Source organism: Ceratina calcarata, unplaced genomic scaffold, assembly GCF_001652005.2.
Source record: "Ceratina calcarata isolate Rehan_Ccalc_2016 unplaced genomic scaffold, ASM165200v1 scaffold162.2, whole genome shotgun sequence".
Classification (NCBI taxonomy): Eukaryota; Metazoa; Arthropoda; class Insecta; order Hymenoptera; family Apidae; genus Ceratina; species Ceratina calcarata.
In genome coordinates this window covers 293,204-314,097 of record NW_017137499.1, presented here as the reverse complement: position 1 = coordinate 314,097, position 20,894 = coordinate 293,204, and the positions used below count along the sequence as shown (strand labels likewise).

Below are 20,894 nucleotides of genomic sequence, written 5' to 3'. Positions count from 1 at the left end.
CGTGAGGCTGCGGCCTCTCTTTGCTCGACGAGCCGAGCTCTTCGATAAATGACTATAGATTCAACCGGGCCGGAATAGAAGCGGCCTCCAAAAGGTTACAGGGCATTGTGATAAAAAAGAGGTAAAGAGTCTGTATTAAAAGGCAATACCGGGCCGGATCATTGACTGGAAAGGTTTTGCGAATGGATCCTTTGATACGGCACAATGTTTGTGCAGCTTCGTTGGTAATACTAATTTCTCTTCTAATAAAAATAACCATTTGAGACTATGAATCGCATAATTTTCATGTTGAATCATTGTATGAATTATCTTATGGAACTTATTCAACGTATTAATTCCACGATAATATTCATTTTTTAAACTATAATTAAGTGACTGTGTTCATTTCTAACGAACATTTTTATCGATTGTATATTAAACATGTTATCGCGATCCAAATACCAAAATATTTTTCATTGCCTCGGTTATAATACGTAAAAAAGAGGGCGTGTGAAATCGTCAAAGTCCCGGAGGTAACAGCTGTGACGATTATGAAATATAAATCACTCTGAAATCGAACTAGCACACGTTCCGGCTGTCGTACATTTAAAAATTGAACCCGCACTCTTTTTTCTTGCTCGACGCGAGTTTCGAACGGCCGCGAACTATAAAAGCCGTTATATAAGTTTCGGTTTACGTTGATTGCTCGAACGTCGATCTTTTCCGTCCCAGCCAGTAATTAAAATTCGCTCGGTTTCGCGAGCACCTTTCAACGACACGATCGATATTAAGTGAAAATCAATCGGCGCCCCGGTTTGAAGCGAGCTGGACCGTGCGCTTTTTTTCACCAACTCACCTCATCGAGTTTCCTCTCTCTTTTTTTAATTTTGCAGCAATTAGAAGTCTCGACATTTTTCATTCCTGAAAACTTTCCCGTTTGACCTCAAACGATTTTCGCGCCGTCTGATAGCCGCAGCCGTGAAAAGCATCGATTACTTGTCCCTGTTTTCGAATATTCATACTCCGATGCGAGCACTGGTTTGTAAAAAAGTTTTGCCGGTTGATATTTAAAGAGAAATAAAACTGACCTATACTATTTACTCTGACATAATAAATTTCGAGTTTCGTAAAAGTCCTGCGACTACATACTCGTTGCAATCTGTTCAAGGTACGGCGCATTCAAAGAAATGAAAAAACTTGGACGGTTCCCGAGCCATCAGAAACAAACTTAGTTTCTCTATGCGACGTGACGATGCGCGTGCAAGTTTTACAAAAGTTCCGGTCCAAAAAATCAAACGGAATCCATTCATCTCTGAAACGAATCGAGGGATCACAACGGGGGGATGGAAGAGAGAGAGAGAGCCGACATGAAAGGGATGGCACGGCGCAGTGGCCCGGCCACGTATACGAGATAGGACTGGAAGCGTATCGAGGTCTCAATTTCGTTTCAATCTGAAATAAAAGCAAGACTAAACGCCGACACGCTCCACGATCGAGAGTGGATATCGCAGCGTGGAAAATTACGCCGGGACAAGAGGGCACGTACGGGGTCTCAGAAACGTCGAAGACGAACGGCTCGGTGGTCGGCCGGGGGTCCAGAAAGAGGGACGAGGCGGGTGAGACGGAACGGCACGGCGCGGCAGCAAGGACGCGAGAAAAAGACGATTGCCCGGGATTCGCTGCGACGGAGAGGGATAAAACGAAAGGAGTGAGTGCCCGTTTCTATCATCTTCCTTTCGGTTTCGCCCCGTCCCTCTGCGCGTGTTTCTTCATCCTCCTCACGATTTTTGTACCCGCGCGATCTATCGCGATATCTCTGACAAAGATGTAGTCGACGATACGTAGAGGATGTTCAAAAATTAAAGAATCATGTTAAAATATAATTATATGGATATAAAATATTCAAATCGAATTTCATATAAATGCACAATGCTAATCATGTACAATGTTAATAATACGAGGAATCTAAACGTTTAATTTTAGTACACCGTAACACTAGAGATTGCTGCGTAATCGTAGATAAATTCGCAATGAAGTTCAAAACAATCTTTGTACGGCTGAAAAGCGGGAATCGTACAAACGACGGGGAAGATATCTAGAAGGGTAGAGCGCACCCGCGTTACGTTTAATCGACGTTTCAACTCGTTACGATGCCGTTAATTCCGCTCATTACCCAGCTTGTTGCTTGTTCCGCACGGACGTTCATTCGCCGTGCCTAATTGTCTGCACTTTTCTCGCTAAATTCCGAGAAACTACGAAAGCTTCGATGTACCGAGTACAATTAAAACTGGTCGTTTCGTAGGCTCGGAACAGGTGAGAAATGTATGCAGATTAAATGCGAAAGTTTGGGACACGTGAAAGGCCGCGAAATCGAAACTGAAGTATCCGTTTAACTGAAACGTCCGTAAAACTGTCATTTGCTACGCCGCCGCTACCACCGGGCTGAAGTTCAGATGTTTAAATTCACTTCTGAGCGTGCGACGGTAGTTTGACCGGAGTTACAAATTGTTTAAAACGATATTTCGTTCTTTATTAAATTGCTCGCGTGTACTGTTTGTGTTTTCTGTCCATGTCATATCGACGAAGTAATTATTAACTATTCGGTCGAAATTCGGACGCGCCACGCAGGTAAATCACAGTAGCAAATTTTCGCGGCAGTTCGCAGGGAGTTGTTTATCCGCGGATCGTTAAGAGTCGCGAGCGAACGATCGATGGAAAACGAAATTCTGATTTAGCGCGAAGGGCACAGGAACAGGGCGATAAACGTTTTGCCGGAACAGCCTCGTATTTTACTACACTTCGAATCAGTTAACGCGACACACGGTGGATCAAACCGGAACGATCGAAGCGACGAGCGTTTCGCTTCAGGGTGTTGTTTTCATAAATCAAAAAGCAGCGAACGCAACGCGAGTGCCGCGTATCAATCACAATTTATAATGGCTCTCGTTTCGATGACAAATGAGGATACCTATCGCGCGTATCGCCATGCCGCGCCGCACCGTGATTCCAGTCGGAAAAATGCTCGTGATAATTTCGCGCGAGGAGCGTCCTTACGTTCATTAATCGTCACGTCCCGGATAATTCTGTTCCCGCGTAGCCGGTGAGCAGCGCGGTGCGACGAGGAGAGCACAATGATCGTCCCTCGAATTTTTCGTCGGGATCAACAGGTCCGTGAGTGAAAGAGCCGCGTCATCTCATCGTTTGTCTCTCTCCCACCCTCGTCTTTCGTTCGTCCCCCGGCGTGGCAGACGTCGCGTACCGAGCATCGGGAAAGGGATGCTTCGCGAGGGGGATGACGAGATTTCGGAACGAATTTAGGTGCCTCGTTCGATGGATATTTTAATCTAACAGCTGATCGAAATGCTGATGATACGACGTTCGTTCAACGCATCGAGAAATATATTCTGCCAGTTTAAAAAGGCGAAGGATGGTCGACGAAAGATTCCCGTCGATTCAATACGTGTACCACGGATACGTTTTCAGTTTGTCATCTCCTGCTTACACGATTCTCACACATGAGCAAAAGAAGTACGTGCACAAGGCCAAAATTATCCACGTACAAAAATGAGCACGACGCGACTGTGAATACAATTCGTGACTCTCGACGCAGCTTCGCGGTCATTACGATTTGCATAAAGGTCGCCGAAGTACAAGGGCGGCGAAGATGAAGGTGAAGGGAGTACGTGTCACGCGGGGCGTGTAGGGTTTTTCGCACGTGCGTGCTCTCTCATTACGGCGGAATCGCGATGCGAGGAACGCGGTGGAGAAAAACGTGAGGGGAACGCAAATCGCGGGCTCACGTGCGCCTGGCTGCCACCCTATCTTCTCGAAACACGTTTGTTCCTTTCTGCCTTCAGCCTCGTATGGCCAGGGCTAAGTAGGTGTTTCTTAATTCCGTGACCGAACTTTGCTCTCCAGGGCAACGTTAATTGATATCCTCTGGTGCAGTTGGGAACGTAGAGCTTCTCGTGTAGAGCTCTCGGAACAGGACAGACAACGGAGCAAAATAATTTTCTAAGACCATCTCACGAAATAAATGACATTCGATATTTTATATGTAAGGATAAGAAAATAAAAATTCTTCAACTCATTGTTGCATTTCCTTGATGTTTGTAGCCTTTTAATATGCTCAGTAAATTTTATAGTCTGGTCTTAAGATTATATCTCGAACTAAGTCACTCAATATTTTCCATCACTCGCTAGTAAAACAAGAAAAAAGAGAATCGTCTAGACGTCATTGAGCAAATCGAAGAGACGTTCGAATGGTCCAACCGACAGGTTTAGCCGCGATACAGGGATTAATAATTGACGCGTTGCTCCTTATCCGTCCAGCGAGCTGACTGGTCGATCCGGTGATCGTCATGAAATTGGATTTGCGACAAGTTTTAAATCGACTGACACATAATCCGAGTTGAGAAACCGGCGCGACATGGCGCGTTCGCCGAGGCAAAACTCGAGCTGCGCGTACAGTAGTTGGAAATTGAATTATGCAACGCGCGGACATTCCTATCGCGCGTCGTCCATAGGTGCGCGGAGAATCAAGAGACAACCCTGATACGTATCGATCGCGTTATAAGCGACGAGGAGTCCGAGGGCCGAAGCAAAGAAAGCCGCGTTACGAGTGTACTCATTATCGGCCGCGACGCGGACTGAATAAATGCCGGAAATAGATCTGCGGGACATAGCTTTATCCAGGCTCAACGTCCAACGATCGCGTTATCCAATTTCGAAATAATCTGCAAACGATGTTCTTTTTGATGTTCGAAGTACATTCAAAGTGAAACAGCAATCATTCGAAATTATTCACTTTACGTTTTAACTCGTATGACCCGTACAATTTTTTAAACAAATTTTGTGATATTATATTGTGAAACAGGTATAGTTTGAAATGTAATTTCAGTTTTAGTTTTGTTCAAAGTTCAACCAAGTAATAATTATATAGGGGTCATAATAAGCTGATATCTGCTGTTGATGAGGTCAGTTACGGGATATAATTTGACTACTGCATTGTACTAACAATTTGGTAGCAACCGTAATAATTTAATTAACCATTGTAAATGAGATTCGTAATGAGATACGTAATTCAGTCTCCAACCCGTCGAACTTTCAGTCCAATATAGAAGATAGAAATTGGAATGACAATACTGTCGATATTCAAAAATTCCACCCGCAGCGTTAATTCCTGGTAGAGAGAATTCATGTATCCGGATATTTTCTCATCGTTGCAATTTCCAGTTTTCAATATAATTGGTCATGCGAGCTTGCGGAAAATGATTCGTTTTGCGACCGATCCAAAGTGTTTCCATCGGCCGTCGTTCCCGCGCGCGACCCTGCTGGAAATTATCAGCCAGATTGCTTCATAGAAAACGCGGAATACTTCTCGATGAAAAGCCCGTTGGATTACCAAGGCCGACGATTTCCAAGTCTGCGGAAGGAATAAGTCTTCCCTCTTCTTCTTCTTCTTCTTCTCCTCCTTGCGAGATCTCTACGTCTCGAGGATCTCGAGTAGGACGATTATCGTGGTGAGAATCTCAGAAGGAAGCCGAGGTCCTGGGTTCTCATCGACAGATTCTATCTATATCCCCGGTAGCTTTCCTCCATCTACTGGCTATTTCTTTTCCTTCCTTCGTGCTTCCTCTTTTCTCTCTAGATCTATCCATCTCTCTCCACTCTTACCCTCCCACAAACCATCTTCCTCTCGCTTCCGCCGATCCGCGCAGTGTTCTCCTCACCCACTAGGCCCCTCTCGTCGTGCTCCTTTTTACCGCGGCTCGATTCCCCGTGAAAACCGGTAGAACTCGTTCAAAAGGATACCGAATGTGGCGAAGCCGGATCCCGGAACGAGTGGAGAAGTCGCAAGAGGAAGTCGAGGAAGACCTAACGCGAACCGACTAACAGATCAGTCGACCACCGCGACAGAGAAATGTGAAACGCATTGCACGTCCAATTGTTCAAACAATATCTGTTTTTAACAAAAAGGATCATAACGAAAGAAAGACACGAAATAGTTAATTTTTAGATCCACAGTTCAATTCAATTCTACCATTCAGGAATCGAACATTGAAGTATAAATACTTATTATAAAACATTTAAATAAAGAAGATCAATGGAGGTACACAGTCGGTTTGTACAATGAAATCTGTGGCTCCTTTTATCTAAAATTACATTTTCCTCGCTAAACGTGTGAAACGTAAGGAACGATAGACGTGCAGGAAGAACTGCTGTGTACGCGTAGATTATGCGAAGCATGCGTTCTACCATGGGTTTATGGTCAGCCGTTTCGTCACCGACTACCGCACAATTTCGTAACTCATTGTCAACGTTTTTCGTCGTCAACGAAATTGCAACAGCACCGAAGCGCAGCCACCCTCTGTGGTTTACGGGGAAAATTAATTCGAATGCTAATGCATACCGATGCATATGGATGCACAGGATTATCTTATGCGCGGTCCGCCGATTGTCGGTTGTTCATAGAAGTTAGAAACCCACTCGCGGAATCTGCGAACGAACACTCGTAACCGAACGAATGAATTTCGACGAAGTCCACGAGTTTCTTCGAGGACACGGGAACAGTAGGATATTGAAATTCGGCATCGTTCCCGGAAGTGGGTCGGACCGGGGATGCTGGAACGTGTAATTTATGTAATGTGGCTGTGGACGCCTCGCGGTGTGAGGTATTGTTTTTGGGAGCCCGGTTTCTGGAAGCTGCGGAGATTATAAAGTAAGAATAGGAAGGGTTGGTATTCATGAAGAAGTCGTTTCGCCGGGTGTATGGTAAGTTTAGTGGTTTTAGAGTAGCTCGCCGTAATATTCCTTCCGAATTATTGAAAACCTCCAAGTTCTCAGAGTTGAAAACACCGCGATAAGTAAGAGGACGTTGCCCGATATCGTTAAAGTATAAACAAAGAGAACTTTACGCATCTCGTTCCAGTTAATTCTTTATTTCAAGGAGACATAACTTCAACAAGTAGGAAGCGCAAACGCGAGGTCGACACACGTAAATTCGGTCGATTAATCAATGAAAAAGCCTGTCGGTACGCGGGATACGGAACGAATGCTAAACGAGTTTCGCAAATTACCAAGGCCCGTAATCGGAAAATTAATATCGCAGATTGATCAGAGCTAGCGCACGTGACCGGCGCGGTGCGACGACGGCCAGGTGTAAATCTATTCACGTGGACAGGCGTCGATGCAACGATTATAAATGTATTCATCAGAAGCTTGTAACAAACGCGGCGTATTTATACGCGCATACGATATAACGAGGCGTGCGCGCAACGTCCGGCCGCGGACCAACCAAGCAATTTGATTATTTCGTACGGCGGTCGTCACGTAATCCGTTTTGTCCAGTTAAATGTCCCATTAATCGTTTTAGAGCGAGTCGTCAAATATTTTCCGTCGATCGAGTACTCGCAGCTATTCACTCAAATAAATGACGCATATGGAATTACAATCTGTCGCGCCGCCGATAAACAGGCCGGCGTGCTAGATTATTATTCACTCTTTAGCCTACCCGTATGCAGAATGCCAGCTCATTTTGAATTTTAATCGCTTCAGCTCGAAATGAATCGTAATTTGTTTTCGAAATCAGGACTGCCGAGCTTTTATAACAGACGTCCTGTTTAGAAAACTGGTTACCAATTTAAATGAAATATTATAATATATAGTTTCTCTTTGATTCACGATCTATTCATCGGTAACGTTATCGAACTTCGGTTCAATATCGCGAAGGCAAGCCCGATCGACGGAAGTCCTAAGAATGTAAAGAGTGTAGTAGCTGCTGTTTAAGTATTCCACCGGAAAAGTTCATTCTATACAATAGAGAATCACGAGACTTAACTTCTACTTACACTTAAGCATGAGCTAGCTCTAACTTCTGCCCCTTTCAATTCTAAATATACAAAAGCGATATTTCGTAACACGACTAAGTAAGAATTGAAATGTCACAATTGGAAAGAATGATTAAATCTTCAGTGAAAAACTATCACTAGAAGAATGCGGATGAACATCGTAACAGGGCGGAGATACGGTCCTTCCAACGGGGCGACAAAAAGGAGGTGAAAGATAAAAAGGGGCAGGAATAAAAGAAGAACGCGGCGGTGGAATTAAATCGGTGATGGCGAACATCGAATTAAGAGATTCTTGCTTTTGGTCGCGCTGAATCGTCGCACCCTGGAAAAACATTTCCAACCCTACCGGGTGCCGTTTTCACGATCGTGAAAATATGCAAAGGGCGACGCGGGCGAGCGGAGAGGAGAGGTATAAAGCGGGCAAAAAATGAAGCTTCCAGCCGGCGCGGTACGGCGTCCCCCTTTTCTCTGGTAGAAACGAGATCTCGAAGAGAGTGGAGCCGACGAAGAACGAAAAAAGAAACGATGACATAGCAAGGCGCGGAGGGAGGGAGAGAGAACAGGGAAAAAAAGGGACGGTAAGAGGGAGACAGAGACAGGGGGTGGGAACCAGGGAGGAAAAGAACGACGCGTATTGTCTCCCGCAGCCCGTAATTAGGCTGAATGGCGCTTTTCATGGAGCTGGCCCTTTTTGAAATTAATACGGGCCGACGCTGCGGCGAAATATTACCGAGCGATAATTAACGCGTTATCGCGTCAAAACCGGCCGAGCCACTGGTGAAAATTTAACCGTGCGATTAACGAATTTCAAACCGAGGGTGGGCGGCCGGGGGTAGCCGGTGGGTGGCGTTCCCCGGCTGAAAATGCCGGCATATTGCCGCACCGCACTGTTCCGAGCGGATTCGCGGCGCCGCGTGGCGACCATAAATCGCGTTTTGTGATTGGTACCCAACAGTAAATAAATCAGTACTGTCGCGGTAATTAGTTGCAAATATTCGTGCGAAAGGGTGAATTGTCGAATCGGTTCGAGTTATCAAAGGATTGCGGTTCTTTAATCGACCTAATCGAAGAAAGAATTTAAAAAAGATGATACCATTTATGGAAGGAGTATTTAGAAATCTTCATGAAAAACGTGATAAAAGTATGAAACTTCCGCCAAGGAGCAGCCGATCGTAATGACCAAGCGCATATAAAAAAATTGCAGCATGGTACCTGACGACAACAGATACATAAATCTCGATTCGAACAAAGCTCGAAAAGACTTAATGCTCCTCGACCTTTCTCGTTAGAAGTCTCGACCCCCTGCGGGGACCAACTAACAATGCTACCCTCTTCCGAGGCTGCGCTTTCTCATTGAAAAACAGGACAATTTGTATCCGAAGGAGTCTCCCGAGAAGCCGGAAGCGTGGCAACGGTTCAGGCCGGCGGTCTAGCCATAAATCGGCGCGCTCATCTTTAAAATATGGGGATGGAAATATTTGGACTGCGCACGTCGAATCGAGCAAGAAACAAACTGTGGCCGAATTCCTGGACGGGGTAAAGAGATCGCGTGGCGCGGGGCGAGCGAGCGAGCGAGCAGGCGTGGAGGCAGCCGCTGCTAGTCAGGCAGGAAGTTGCAAAAGGTCGTAGTAAAGATGCCATCTCCCTGCCACGACGCCGCGGCGCGGTGGCGAGTTTATTTGCAACGTGCACGAGCGTCCTGTGTATGTTGCAAGCCTCCCATCCCCGCGCTATCTCCCATCCCCTATCACCTTCTCTCCCTCTCTTTCTCTCTCGCTCTTTCTGTCTGCTCTCTGGTCGTCGTTCCAAACCCTGTTCTGACGTCCGCCGCCGGCCCTCGTAAATTGCACGGCAAATAATTGATAGGCGAAGGCGATGTTTCTATTCTGTTGGCAGCACTTGTAAAGGAGCCGCGATTTATTCCGCCTCACCGCCTCGCTGTCTGCCGGCCCGGTATAAATGGCCGGCAGTCGCGGGGGTGGTGGCGTAGCCAAATAAAAAAATTTGTGGCAGGAGAGGGGAAAGAGAAAACGAGTTGGCCAAACTCTGAAGGTGGAGCGACGCGCATGGACGGGAGAAGCGTATAAAGAGATGTTTTGGACGGAAAGCGGGGCGAAAGAAATGATTTTGGAATCCGGTCCAGCGGATCGGTTGTTTGCACGCTGTTATTGTACGAAGAAACGATGGAAGATCTTATTTTCCCTCCTAATCGCGTGACTCCGAATGCTCTCTCGCCGCTTCGATTCGCCGTTAGGTAAGAGCAACCGCGGTGGCGTCAAACAGAGGAAGATTTATATTCGGAGCTCCGCCACTTTCGCGAGTAATACGACGGCCTGGCATAAAACGTTTTAATATTTCATTGAACGCCGTCTGGGGCAGCGAAAGACAGTTAAAAACGGATAGATCCTTTCGTCCGGGTCCTGAGGTTTCTTTCAATCGATGCTCGAGCTCTTTAATATCGGTTACCTTAGCGATCCCGCCGATAGCGTAGCTTAATCAAAAAGGACTTGCGGCGAAAGAGGAACGGGCGGTCGGTCACTCGCCTTTGTCGACTAAGAAAGGGCCGAGTCCATTCTATACGGTAATTTCGAGAAAAAGCTCGAGAACCCGGCTTTTTAATAGTTCGGCTTCGTTTCACGTGGAGACAGAGTAAAAACGTCGTAGGACTGTCAATATTACTGTCAGAATTTCACGATGAACATTTATCTTCTTCTATTTTCAGTTTTAATTGATAAATGAATTTGATAAGAACATCTTCAACTTCGGAAAGTACAGTCGTCGGTTAAATAAATTGCTCCATTGTCCGTCGAATGCGAGCCTGGCAATTAAACTTTTCATTTTCCCGTGATAATGTCGCGACGGCGATATATTTCATAAAACTCCGAGAGATAAGTCGCCTAATCTGGTCCGCAATAAACACGTCGGCCACGACCGGACCGAGGACCCAGGACGAGGAACCGCCGTTCCTTTGTCTGAAATTTTAAGAATCATCGCTTAACTGTAATTTCGTGAAACTCCCCGCGCCTTATCTCGTGGCAGCGTCGCGTCGCACGACGAGAAACGAGGCTCCGCCACCGCGAGGATTCCAAAGACACAAAGGGGCCGATTTAACGAGCGCATTTTTCCCCGTCTGCCTGAATTTTCATAACGGAAGAAACGAGGCATTAAAATTCTTTTCGCGCCTCCTCACCTCGTGTCTCTCCGCTGCGCTCTCTTTCTCCCGCGAGAATTCTTACAAACGATCCACTCCGGCGCTATATCTGCTACAATGCGGTCGAGATTGCGGAGAACTTCCGGCTCCTACGTTCGTCCGACGATTCAAACAGTGATTTTTCGGTCCTTCACGATGCGACAGATCTTACGCGATGTCTTTCGACTCGAGGGAACAGTATATTCTGATCTATTTACGTTTGGGCAAGTGCATCATTTCTATTGTGAAAAGTTACAACGAAATTAGGGTGACTCTAACGAAGTTCCGAGACAAACTATTTGTATTCAAAGATATGCGGAAGTTGAAGCAATAAACGAAACATATGAACACTTTATGGACGCGAGAAAATGAGCATTCAAACGAGCATTCTACAAATTTATATTCTTTTTCGTTCGGACACGCCCTGTGCATCGCACCGCAGGGAAGAAAAGCGTAACGGGAGGTAACAGTGGAAACGGGAAGCTGGGAAGAGAAGAAAAAAAAGAAAAACGAGAACGAGGCGAGGATCGAACGATTCGTCGATTCCGTGGAAATCTGGAACGAGGGATGCGGCAGTGTGAACGCGGGCCGGCGCGCGCGCGTTTGTAAATAACGGTAATGGGCATATTCGCAATTAGCTACGGTGCTTCGAGCAACGGTAAGGGCGAAAAAAGAGCCAACAGAGATGCCGTTTGGTGCGCAGCACCGTGCCGTGGCCGCGGCTCGCGTGTGTGCGCGGTTTGCAAGCCGAGCCAAAATAGGTGCACCGGAACACTGGGCGGCGAAGAACGAGCCGAAGTGAACGGAGAAGCGCGAAACAAAAGGGAAAAAAGGGGCTGCACGGTTGTAAATGAACCGAGAGACATGGGGCGGCGCGGTGCAATAAGAACGGCGAGACAGAACGGGTGGAAGAATGAAATTGAAGGCGATAACAATGAATTCGATACAATTTGTTGATATAACGAAGTAACGCTATAAAAGTGTGCTCAAAATTGTCTAGACATACGTGTCTTATAAAAAGTAATAATAAACGTTTAGTAATGAAATAGTTAGACGATTTCAATTAGCGAAATTACGGAAAACCTTTCACGAAGGAGCTTTCTGTATTTCATGCTGCAGACGAAAACATTAAACCACAGACCAGATAGAATTTCTCATTAATATTACAAAACCGATACTTCAAACAGCTAAATCCTTCCAATTATCACATCCTCCGTCTATTATAAGACTTCTGTATTTTAATCCTGCTCATTTTGCATCCCATCAATATTTGATAGAATGACGCAAATCATAGAAAGAACAAGAACGTGCAAGCTAAGAAATACACACAAAGAGAAATGATAAGAGGAGGTGAAACAATTGCGAATGAAATACGGTATAAGAAAGAAAAAATGAAGTAAGTAAAATGTGATGGCAGCAACTAGTCGAAAAGCGAGCGTTGCTGGTTCGAGCGTTACGGACAATAGCTTCGTCGAGCGCACGAATATTACGCGTGGAACATGTGCGCGGCATGCTCGCAAGGTTTATTTGCGTTATATCTGCAAATACGTGCAGCAATGCGTGTTCGTTGAATGCTAATGCGCGCAGGGTGAAACAGAGAGAGAGAGAGAGAGAGAGAGAAAGGGTAGGGGTTTCGTTGATGTCCATACGACTAGTCACTGGAGCGAGTGAGCGCGAGGGTGCACGTGCGCGTCATAATTGCACGCATATGCGAGTCAACGTGTGCAGGCATGCACGTTTGCTGCTTGTAAACTAATACGAATTTTAGCCGCATCTTCTTACGTCAAAGAATTCTCGAGGAAATTTTATTTTCTTACGAGAGCCACCGTTCCATTGTTAGAGGCTTAAATCACAATTAAGTTCCAATACAATCTTCTGTATATCTTTTTATTTGCTCTCAATGGTACAGTTATTTGAGTTATTTATAGAGACACCGAAGGGAACGTCGTAATGTACGACTTTAACAATTTTACGTCTATTTAAGCTATAGGGCTGTTCAGTGTTGTTAATTAGAAAAGGTATCATGTTGCGGTAGTAAACGTGGAAGGTCTAGATATCTGATGTATACAGAGCCGTGATGTCTCTCGTAGAGACATAATGGGGTTGTGAGTTCACAGCTCGAAGACCTATTGTCTTTCGTCTTTGGGGAACGGAGAGTCGGAGAATTTCGAGGAGGAAGCTACGTGGGAGCATCGAGGGGTGAATAGTGCGAGAAAATATTAAGTGAGAGGGTAAAGAGGGGCGCTTTGAAAGCGTTGAAGAACAGCCAGGATATTTGTGCTTGTATAATAGCCTGTTTCAGAATCATTCTGGTAATTGTACAAGTTCGTAGCTACTGTGTACCGAAAACACCTTTCGAATTAATTCCATGGACGAATATTAAAATTAACACGGGTAAATTTCACTCCGAAACAAACGCGAATTCCAACATTGAAATTGTAAATTCACCAGCGTCTACGAAACGTCCATGCAATAATACATTAATTTCCTTCTACGATCTATCTCTCATTCATATTACACGCAAAGGAAGATCACAATAAACATAGTTGAGTCGAGAAACACTTTAACAGGTTTCACACCGCTTTTCGATCGTTTTACAGAAATGAATGAATAACAAAAAAAATAAATTTCCTAACGTGAACTGGGTCATTATAAAAGGTGAGCGCGATTAGAAGTGAATAGTATTTCGCGTGTTCACGCGATTTAACAACGCTGGCGCGTTAAATATCTACGCGGAAGTGAAGCGAAGAAGAGAATGAAAGGTCTTCGACGACCGTCACATCCGTGTGATTGATTGATCTTCGACCGACCGGTCTTAGGAGCAATTGAACAGCAGAGGATTAGGTTAACCCTGCGGTTAGAAGTTCGATGTCACTGGTTGCGCAATGCCGCTTGTCGAATAACTGAGTTGCTACCCCTGTTGCCTGTTACCGATTCGTGGTTACACGTAATACAGCGATCTAGTCACATAATCAAAAATAGGACCCGATTCTGTTTTGTGAAACGACAAAATCGACAAAATCGTATCAGATTCGATTAACTTATTGTGAAACGTGAGCTGGATATTTTTTAACAAAAGCGTATGTATGGGATCGAAGCATAGTCGACAATGGAATAATGGAATCTATTGTAAGAGGAAAAACTAATTACGAGAAGCTTATTAAAACAGTATATGTATCGTTCCGTACGTAACAACACGTCAACAGTATAATTATACGTCAAAATATTCAAACGAAAAGAACATGAAAGGGCGTCCTTATAATGTTATATTTTAATACAAGCGATTAAATAACACGGACGAAAAACAGGTAGGCGGGTTTGAAAAACAAGCGATGCACGGAACAATGGAAAATGGAAATAACGGTAAATCCTTTCGTCTCGTGCTGACCGATATAGAAAAAATTCTGCCACGAAACGTCCCTAAGTCGGTTGGTTGGCATTTAAATTAAATAGAACGCGCAAGTGTCGGCAAGTGAACAGCGGGTACTGTGCGAGCCTCGAGTACAAATTGCATTTTTCTCGTGTTTTCGTAAGAACCGACACACCGGTTGACATTAATTGCAACTGTAAACTTAGCCGAATGACAGCACCTGATGGCAGGTCAACCACAATTAACGTGAAAGAAGGTAACGTATATCTGCACGTGAAACGCAGAAAGTCTACCGCGACGATTACGCGAGGGTCGTCTCCGTGCAGAAATAATTAAAAACATAATAATCGCGGAACGAGCAAACGTCTCGTGAGAATGCGACAGAAGCAGAAAAGGGGTTAAAAGTCGCGCTCGCGATGCTTCTTCCCTAGCCGTGCTTAAAGTTTCAAGACCCATACGTTTCCTCTGTGCACACGTAATCCCCTCGATCGATTTCCTACCGACTCGACCTACTCTTCTCCTACACACCGCTCTTTTCAATACACCGGAACCGTCACGAAACGCATCAATCTCGACTTCATAAGGCGCGATGGATTTCAGCTTGGCCTCCTTTTCGTTGTCGCGCCAATCCACTCAAAATTCTTTTCTGTCTGGCTGCGAGATTGAGAGAAATACGGGAACAAAGAAGTGAAGCTCACGATTTCGAAGAAGGTTATCCTCGCGATGGGTATTATCAGAACATGAAGCTCAAGTTCCATTGTGCACACCTCCCGTTATTCATTTCTAGCCACAGTTTTTTCTAGTCAATTTTCTTTAATACCATTTTAAACATCGGCACGCGTGAGGTTCAACAGTTTAGCCGGAAGGTAGATTCGACAACGCACGATCTGTGGAACAGGAAAATTCGCATGGAGAGTGGCTCTATTCCTGGCCCGTCACCAAAGACAACAAGCTGAAATACGTCCTGGAAATAGAGGCACGAAGGGAAAACGAGCAAGCGAAACGACGATAGGGCGAAGGGATGGGCGCGAACGAAAGAGCGTAGGGCCAGCTGGATTTATGTACACGGTCACCTCGAGAACACGAGTCCAGTAAATAAACGTCGCGGATAACGGGGTGGCCACGGGGGTGTGACACGTAAGGGCAGAAGCGAACGGGGAAAGAAAGATAGAGAGGACAGCGAGCGGGCGGCGAGCGTTCTCTAGGAAAGACTTGTCCGGCCCGTAATCGACCGGAAGAGACCTGCTCGCCGGTGGTTTTAAATTAAGCCACGGCACGTTCGTTAGCCGGCTCGACACCATTGTCGCCCGCCACCGTACGAAACCATAAATTCCTACGAAAACGAATGACCGACCAGACCGGTCCGGCCCGGGCCACGATCTGCGGACGTTACTACGGCCGTTTCTCGCGCGCCCAAATGAATCCAGGCTGCGATTGTCGCGAAAGCGACCGCTATTACTATTTTTCGAAAGTCAACCGTAACTTTTGTGACGATATCGTAACGTATCCATCCAATTAAAAAAAAAAACAGAGTACGCGAGTCGATTTGATTAATTATAGCCACAATTACATTTGAGTTTTCAAAATTAAAGATAGAAATTGCAAAAAGAATTGAATACCTACATGTGTTCCATGAACAATGGCATTTCAATTCAGACAGATGCGCGTTTTTTAAACATTCACGACTTTTATTATTCGTGAATGATGTCGAAGGTATCGTAAAGAGAATAGTTTCCGGCAATGTAAACAGCAATTACAGTTCTCGTGACACACGGCGATAAACCCAATACGCCAAGGGTGGAACGGCGAACGGCGTGTAGGTGGGAGGAGAGAAATCACTAGCGAGGTGAAACTCGAGCAGCTCCCAACGAATCTGAGAGCGAGCGTCGCGCGTATGAATCAACCTAAAAAAAATAGCACCGGATCAAATTGTCGAAATTAAAAGGAACTCGCGTTGTTCGTGGTACGATTATTCGCCGGCTCGATTCTACTACGAACCCGCGTTCGTAATAGGATTGTCTGGCCTGCGAAGCGGAGACCAAGCGAGCCCGTCGTCGTGACGTATAAAGTCGTATCAGAAGCGTGACACGAAACGAGATTACGACGAGGACCGGGCGCGAGACAAAAAGCTGAGAGAAGTAGCGACCGGTAACGACTCTCGAAATTGTGACTGGCTAATTTTGGTGTACGCGACTGCTACGACGTATTGCTGTCTGTAGTACAGACTTTGTACACGGGCGTGCATGCATTTACACGGACGCGCGGGTGCACGGGGAAACGCCGAGGCGAGGCGAAGTCGCGAGCGTTAAAGAGCAAAAAGAGGAAAGCACGAAGCACGGAAAAATGTACAACGTGGCGTGTGAGAGGAACAGAGAAAAGACTAGGGAAAGTCGATAAAAGGGACGAGGCTGAAACGCAACGACGACGGTGCCGGTATTTCGACTTTTATTACCGGTGCAGCGCGGCAACGGGCAACGCAACCGGCAGTTTTAACTAAGCTTATTATCCGGTATCAATGGTAATCATCTGGCGAATTCACATGCGTTCCGCCGGTACGCGGTGTGCGTCAGCCGCTCCAGGCCAGAATATAAAATAACGAAACGTAAAATCCAATTCCGTGGAACCGACCGAATATAATTAACTGCTAGTTTAAGGTCGCAATTATACATGCACCTGGGCTTCTTTCGCTCCTTCCACTCCGCTATTCTCTTGGTCTCGTATACTTTAATGATCGAATCTCCAATTTCCTTTGCATATCAAATAAAAACATGCGATCTCAAAATACGTATTCTATTTCATTAGATAGAAAATTTTGAACGACGAATACTTTTCTAAATCCATAATAAAATGTAACTGAAAGATAAATCTAAATTGACTGACAACGATGTCAATCTACGCCAACTAGATCTCTAGCAATTTTCTACCTCTCCCTCGCGCTTGTTTGATAACGGTCCGAGGAAGCGGTTGCCAGAAGAGAAGACTCGTTTCGCTGCCCCTCGTACCGGTGCACGAATTCCAACGAAGTTTCAACTAAGACAGAGGAACGATACGAGAACGCCTATCAAGTCGAAGGCATCCGTGCAATCAAGACTCGATTTCGACAAACTTCTGAATCGAGGCAGGGCGAGCGAGGTTTCGATCGCGATCCCTGGTCTGGTAACCGGCCAACGAAAGTTCGCGAAAAGAGTTTTAATCGTTGCCACGTCGGGCAAGTACAAAGCCTCGCGAGAACTTTTTATGGAGCGGGAATTCCAGCCGCAAGTTTTATTTCCCAACGGTTAATCGATTCGCATGTAAATACCGCCGCTAAAGGAAAAGTGTCGTCTAATTTATTCTATTCAAAAATGAAAGGCTAGGATCGCCGGATGCAAATAGAACGAAGACGAACCGCGGTGTCTTCCTCTTAGCGCATCGGGTTAAGCGCGAGATCGTTTAAAATTAGATCAGCGGTCTGGTTGAAGAAATCGATAAATTAGGCGTTGCGGAAACCGCATGATCGATGACCGCGTATTCCTGGAAGTGCTACTAATAGAGCTCGAGTGTAAGTAACACCAGAATCGACAGAGGAGAATGCAACCTTGCAATTTCCCAAGTTTCTTCTGCACCGAGAGGAGATTCAGATTTTGCAGAGGGAATACTTCGTTTAACGCGAATCGCTTTAACGCTATTCGGGTCAGTACCTGCTCCTGATTCGACCTCTCGTCCCAAGCCGGATGCATATTTGAAAATGACTGCGACCTACAGACTCGCTAGAAAACTAAGATGGAAACTGGGTAGAGGTGCATTGCGCTTTCAGCGCTGCAGCACGAGTTTTAATTAGCCGAGACAGCTGCCCTTTCCGAATAAAGTCCGCTGGAATTTAAAGTTCGCTACAAGCAGCTTCCGGCGAGATCTATCATCTGCATTGCAAATTGATTGAAGATCTAAAGAATCCCTAGTGATACACGTAAATATAGTATAACATTCACTTTCCTCTGAGAGATCAGTGAAATGAAAAACTCAGTAAAATTTGACGGCACAGAAAGATACTCGCGTTCTATGCGTAATTAATTGTCATGAGTAATAAAAAGCAAATTCGATAAATGATTAATACATCGTGAAAGCCTGGCAAGGGCCTCGGGTAACTGGTTTGCGGGCAGACAGTGGCCGAGGGAAGGCGAGAAACACGTTACGAACTGATTACGTTACGAGATCGTGTTCCACGGGGGATAACGACGAAGAAATTAATATCCGCGAGCGAAGCACGACGTAGCTGGGATGGAAATAGCCGGCGGCCGAATTAAAATTCCAGCTGGTCCCGCGCGGCACGGCATGGTGTCCGCCGACGCGGAATATTAACTATTTTCCGTGCGACACTTCGAAGAAAAGTTTAGATCACCGAGCATCCAACGGAACCAGGGGAAGAAAATTATTTTCCCGGTGTCGGTTGCCGGACTCGCCGGATCGTTCGTCTTAATTAACCAGTTATTTACTAATTAGTCAAGAATGTTTAATTAAATTTATCGCCGCCTAGCGAGCTCGGAGATGCGAACAGCCTCGTTTGCGAATCACGGACCGGCGCAAAACCTGGTATCAATTTGTAATTTGGATCGGCGAGGGTTACGCGCGAGGGTAAAACTCGGTGCATTTCAGATTAGCTGCTTTAAAGGGCGACAGCGAGGGGCGCAAATGTGGATTGGATAATTGATATAATACCGAGGGACCGTTTACGTAGATGTACCCTTAGTATCTTTAGATAAGGTCTTAATATCGGAAAGATAAGATTCTTGTCACGTTCTTTTATATGAAACACGAATTGTTCGTAGTAACATCTCAGTGCAATTATTCGTTATGGAAAAAATGCTGTGTCCTTAATCTTAACAATAACACATTCTGCTCGTGCAATAAAGTTGACTAGTTGCATGCAGGAACAGGTTTATACGATGAGTCATTTCATGAAAAGTTAGTTTTTCCGTGCCTTATCGTCGGATCGCGGAAGAATACGATTATACACTGGGTGGTCCGCGCAAATGTTACGAGTCATAGCTTTTTCCACGGTATAATTTGAAAAAGTTTAGCTCTTTTTCGCGAGAATGAAGATGCATAATTCTTCCTTTGGTGGAAGTGTGGAATTTTTCCACAGATTACATCCCATCATCGTTCTATAGATATTATACAAGCATAAATACAAAAATAGCATTACTTCAACATCCTTCTCTGATCGTGTTGAAAAAAATTTTTACCAAAATGCGCTGCAACATTTTCCCCTTGAACTAGTTGCGACACTCGTATCCGAGAAACAGGTCATCCGAGTAATTCTAAAGCCAATTAAATGCAACTGGGGACTGAAAACTGAGAGTACACTTAATCCACGATGAAGGAGTTAAAACCTGGGGATCTCGTAAAAGCGACGCACCATCGTGGCGGCTTCCGGGTGACAGTGACTGGTCCCTGGGACCACGAGGGACCTTCGCCCGTCCGAGTTTACACGCTTCGCCCCGCAGTGGCTGGACCCGATCCAACCGTGCCTCCGATTCCGATCATAAAACTTGGATCGTGGCGAGATTTCGTGGTCCATGGGCGCGTGGACGACGAACGGCGCGATACGATTTAATAAAGGTAATAACGTCGTAGGTGTCCGCGTTCTATCCGCTTCTGTGGCGGGATGGATGCGCATAAAACCCGGAGACGATGCGGCGGAATAATGGTGTGCAACCGGGATCGACGGAGAGTGTTCAGTGAGAAGGATAATGGAATGAGTAGCGACAGAGAGGGCTGAATGCCGATAGGAATATGTGGCGGCGATTGGGCGGTCATCCAAAAGCCATCGTCGACCAAGATCTCGAGCCTGGGGGATTCATCCTTGAGCGAAGGAGGACCGGAGGACAGGGAAGGAATCGTGCCGAGGAGGGGGTAGCACCGACCGATTGGAAGCGCTTTCGAACCCTCGAAGAGGGCTGTTGGCTGTTCCAGGGCTGTTGGCCCAATCGGTGGCCGAACTTTTTTGCACCGCGGTTTAACGAAGCGTCCCTAAATTCTCGTCGGTGCAGATCGATCGACAGTAGCAGCTACGGCGAAGGACAGGGTAGGGAGACAGCCTGATCCCGCATCAACGACGATTCGTAAATCGTCCTTTGGCTAGTCTGCAATGCGGGCGCTAGGTGAACGAGCGTTTCCATTGGCCAAATCTCCTTCGCGCCTAATCTTTCGAACGAGCTCGTTACTTCAAAGAGAACATGATTCGAGCAATCTCGATAATGAGCTACGATTTTTTTTATTAAAAAAAAACAATAGTGTAATGGATCGAATCGCTTGCTCGACGATGAATTAATTTCCCCCTTTTCTCTATGCGACGATGCTACGAGGCACTTTGAATCGTCGGAAAGAAACGTAATTACAGTTTCATTGAGATGCAACAGAAGCTAGATGTATAATTTTTTTCTCGTCCCGCAAGGTTTATGTAACATAACAGCCTTAAGGATGTATTGGCTATACAGTCAATACCAAAAGTATATGTACCTTAGAA

The 20,894-nt window shown here is 45.6% G+C and overlaps 1 protein-coding gene across 10 annotated transcripts in view; it reads right to left on the bottom strand.

Moving 5' to 3' along the window:
* The window catches only part of Rbp6 (RNA-binding protein 6), a 626,456-nt gene that overhangs the window by 450,549 nt on the left and 155,013 nt on the right, over positions 1-20,894 (bottom strand). The gene's annotated exons all lie outside the window — the stretch shown is intronic.